The sequence below is a fragment of the Mycetomoellerius zeteki genome, unplaced genomic scaffold, assembly GCF_001594055.1.
Source record: "Mycetomoellerius zeteki isolate Tzet28-1 unplaced genomic scaffold, Tzet1.0 scaffold658, whole genome shotgun sequence".
NCBI lineage: Eukaryota > Metazoa > Arthropoda > Insecta > Hymenoptera > Formicidae > Mycetomoellerius > Mycetomoellerius zeteki.
Genome location: NW_017257673.1, coordinates 29,003 through 33,849, shown reverse-complemented (window position 1 = coordinate 33,849; position 4,847 = coordinate 29,003). Strand labels below are relative to the sequence as shown.

General features: G+C 32.7%; 1 protein-coding gene across 1 annotated transcript in view; it reads left to right on the top strand.

Moving 5' to 3' along the window:
* The window catches only part of LOC108728909 (solute carrier family 2, facilitated glucose transporter member 1), a 36,369-nt gene that overhangs the window by 23,121 nt on the left and 8,401 nt on the right, over nucleotides 1–4,847 (top strand). The gene's annotated exons all lie outside the window — the stretch shown is intronic.

The window sequence follows — 4,847 nt, the reverse complement described above, 5'->3', positions numbered from 1 at the left end:
TAAATACACCTCATGGGACTCTACCCTCAGTAGAAGGAAGCTATGGTAGGAACATGTTGGAGCATGTTGAAATTTACGACACGAACAAACCTCTAGAAATGTTTGAATGACGCGACGCTATGAACCCTAACCTGACGTGACAAAACGATGCGATCGCGATGGTGGAGTTGGGTAGAATCTGGCATCTTTGACGACTCTAACCACTCAATCACTAGTCACTATCGCCACTATCGCCAGGGCTGCGTTCATAAAGTATACTCCGAGTAGAGTTAGAGTAGAGTTGGGTTAATAAGAGTTAACTTTAAAGTTTGTGTGACTTTGTGAACGACCAGAGTATTAGTTGATGATAGTAATAGCAGTTAATGGCCGCTGTTTAAAGGCCATTATACGTACAAAAATTTTAATCGTAAGATTGCAAGTAAATCGACCAATCACAATCAAAATTACGATCTCGCGTTTAAAAACGCTCGACTGTGATTGGCTGATTTGCTTACGGCCTTATTACAATTACGATTAAAATTTTTGTACGTGTGATGGCCTTAAGGGCTGGTTGTTCCACCTTTCGATAAATTTTACCCGTTAGGTAAGTATAGCAAGATTATCCAATCACGTGCGCCAGATTGCCAGATTTACTTAACAGATAAAATTTACCGAAAGGTGAAACAATCGACCCTAAATATTTTGTTAGTAATTATAACTTAAAACTTAATAAAATACCTTATAAATCTAATTTCAGAAAAGTACCTTATATAGTATGGCAGAAAATATGAAAAAAGTAATTTGTTTTACTATATTTTACTATATTTTTAAAAAAGTAATTTGTTTTACTATATTTTATTATATTTTACTATATTTTACTATATTTTACTATATTTTACTATATTTTTATAGTTTAAGGTTTTGAAATTAATTAAAATTTTCTTCACTAAAAAATAGAAAATAAATTACCTATAACATTTTGTACTAATGTAAGGCCATTTTCATTTGTAATTCTCTTTCTCCTGTTTCGTCTGTTACTATTAAATAATTTTCCGTTTTACATGCGTAAAAGTATATCCCAGATCCGCGGAACAACTATGGGTCTATCAAGTATCTAGGTCTAGTCTAAGTCGGCAACACTTTCAAAAATTTAGGTTAAAATAAGCAGATACTCATTACTGCGCATGTCGAGTTATTTTTACTCACCTCTTTGACATGAGTTAAGAAAGTTAACTCGAGAGTTAATTCTATCAAATTTATGAACGGCTTATTCTGAACGTACTTCCAGTCATATTCGAGTTTCTGAACGCTATAAAGCTAACTCTAGTTAACTCTGAGTTAAAGAGTAAACTTTATGAACGCAGCCCAGTGGAATCCGATTCGCGTCATCCGCGATCCACGGATGACGGATCTACCACCACCGGATCCTCGTGACGCCGTGACGCGTTCCGCGCGGTTCCGCGCGGCATGACGATTATAGGTAAGTAATAGCTTACTTCCTTTCTTCGATTGCGGTTTGCGATTATTTGCGATCGACGTTTAAGCAAACGTGTCCTAAATGAGGAGAACAAACAAGAGGGAGAAAAATTGTAAGTAAACGGATCCGAGGGGTACAACAGCAATATGCAATAGCGCTGTCCATCAGCTATCATTAGAGATCTTCAAGTAAGGGTGTGTTCCGATATAGACTGTCAGTGCTGGCAGTACTGAAAAATCATTCCATTATTAGTGCGCAGCACACTGCAACAGCATCTAGTAACATCAATGACATAAATGGTAGCCATATTGCCATTGCAACTACTGCAGCTTCGAGGTGAGGCAGTTACAGTAGAAATATGGCGTCGAACATGGCATTATCAACGCCAATGATATATCCACATCAGGGTACGTATTATGGAATTATTCGAAATTGATACCGATCAAAATTATTCAATTATTCTTCACATTTCTATCGTATTTTCTAGAGAAAACGGGAAAATTACGATCGGAATTCATTCCGATACGTTCCATGATAAATACCTTGGTACTACTGAAAAAGTAAAAATATTAGATCCTGAACATTATATATATTTTTTATTTAAATGTAGAAGATGCGCATAAAGTACGCGATGGTAAGTGAGGTATCACTGCTTTCGTTCAATATTTCTATTGCAATCATGCAAATTTGTAACTTAACCTATTTATTTACTGCGTGCATCGCCATGTTGATAGCATTTGAAATTTGTTCCGATATATGCTGTTACAGCCATGCTGGCAGTAATGCAGTAATTGTGGAAGTTGTCACAGTATACTGACATCATGTTTACTGCACTGCCAGTAAAAACGGAACACACCCTAAGAGATGCGCGAATTAAAATCGCTACGGGATTGGTTGATGACGACGTTCAAGAATATGGCGCAACCAATGGCGCAACCGTATTTTATTCTCACTTACATAAGATAAAACGCGACGAACATAAATCTAACTAAGGCCGGTATTCATAGTCCGTTCTTATTTCAAGATCGTCTTAAGTAATGTCTTAAGATGCTAATATGGCCCTCTGATTAGTTCATGACATCTTAAGACTGTACTTAAGACGGTCTTGAATATAAGAATCGATTATGAATACCGCCCTAAGTGAATATATGATATTCACTTCGCTAAATTTATGTTTGTCGCATCTTTACTTTGTGAGTATACTTACTAGAAGATGATACATATTAAAAACAAAGGAAGTAGGAAAAACGTAATGTATAAAGTGTAATGTTCACATATGTATGATTTTATTTAGAGAATACACTTTATGATTTTATTTAGAGAATATTTTTATTTAGAGAACACTTTATGATTTTATTTAGAAAATACTTTAGAGAATACACTTTATGATTTTATTTAGAGAATACTTGAGGATCTCTAGCTGGGGACACAGACTTTTGCATATCGCATAACGCATAATTGAAGATGTAAAAAAACGGTATTTTTTACTTCGGAGAATCAAGTAAAAAACTAGTTCTTTTACTGTAAATAACGGTATTTTGGACCAAATTACATAAAATTTATAAAAAAAACATATTTCAATATAATTATTTGAACGACAGATATTTTATATTTAAAAGCTAAATAAGTGATATTATTGATACAGATGATGCTTCGGCTACGATCCACTTGACGTTATAAATGCTTCGAAGCGTTTGAGCGACCAATCAGAACAAAGAATTTTACGAATTGACTAATCAAAGAATGCTTCGAAGCTTTTGTAGCGTCAAGTGGACTGCAGCCTTCATAAGCATAACAGATACTGTTTCGTTGCAGATTGATTATAATTGTATTCTGTTTTAATTATTTTGTATTCTATATTTTATTTATTTTGAGACAACATTCCAATATAATAATGGCTGCGTTCAGCAGACTCAACAGTTTTGCAACCGTTTTATGATTGTCTGCTGAGATAGGACCATTCTTCTAGATCTAAAAGTATGATCCAATCAGCGCGAAGGAAACTTCCAACAGTTGCAAAACAAACGTTCTGCTGAACGCAGCCATTGATTCAAGAGTAATTAGAGATTCGATAAACGTTTTCTTACAAATTTAAATTTAGAATATGTACAACACACAGTATATGTGTACAATCACAGTATACAACAAAAACATTGTCAATTAGTTTAATAAAGTATTATTTGTATTAATAACAGTATGGAACACTTACTTTTTAAATTGAAGTACAATATAAAACATCATTCAAATAATAGTGAAAGATAAGGTATATTTATAGCCATCAACATTAAACTATATTAATTATTATATCATATTTTAACTTTTTAACTATTTTTAGAATTTTTTCGTCGTTTACATCTGTACGCATAATACATAAGAAACTATACCAATCAAAGTCCTTAAGGACTTTGCATGTTATCTGGGTTCATTTCCTTCCTTTCTGTAAAATAAAAGATTTTGGATTGATTTTTTTATATTTTATGCATTATGCAAAGATTTGTGTTTAAACCTGAAAAAGAGAAAAATATTCAGTTATGTCATGAAAATGTATTTTATAAATTTAATAATGTATATTATAAATTTACATGTATATAATATAAACTATATATTGATAAACTATTAATATAATTATTTTCAGATACTATGCAGTTCGTTTCATTGGCTGCAAAGAATCTGAAGATAGTTTAATTTGTATTTCAGATAGTCTAATCTGAATAAATATAAGATTTGACTACGAATAGTGGCCTAGGATTTGGCTGTTAACTCTCTAAATCTGAATCAGTGGATAATTACTGACATCAGTGCCAAGTATGCCATTGGTAAGTGGCAGTGAATGAAATGTGAGATCCCTAATCTAGCTGATCTTTATTATGTGATCTAACCAACTTTGTTTTAGTGCATAAATTCAATAAATATGGAATTGGAAGATTGAAATTAACACGCAAATATCAGCATTTTAGTTATATAATGCTCGAACAGTTTTCCTTTTTTAATTGAACTTCACTGATTATCAGTACCAAGTATGCCACTAGGTAATTAGTGACTATCCACTGATTCAGATTTAGAGAGAAGTAAATGTAATCCTCACTGTAAATACCTCACAAATACAGCTAGAATCCGTGGGTATCCAATTCATTCGTGGAATATTTATAACCTTGGTGAAAAAATTTGCTGAAAGCTTTTTAGGTGCTCTAGGAAAGCTGAAAGTTTTCTACATTTTGGAATATTTCAGCGAAAGTGCTGAAAATTTGCTGAAATTTCACTGAAAATGAATTTTTCAGCTAACATATTGAAAAATCGCTGAAATTTCTCTGAAATTTTGCTAAAATTTTGCTGAAAATGAATTTTTCAACTAAAAATCGCTGAAATTAAACAGAAATTTTTCTAAAATGCT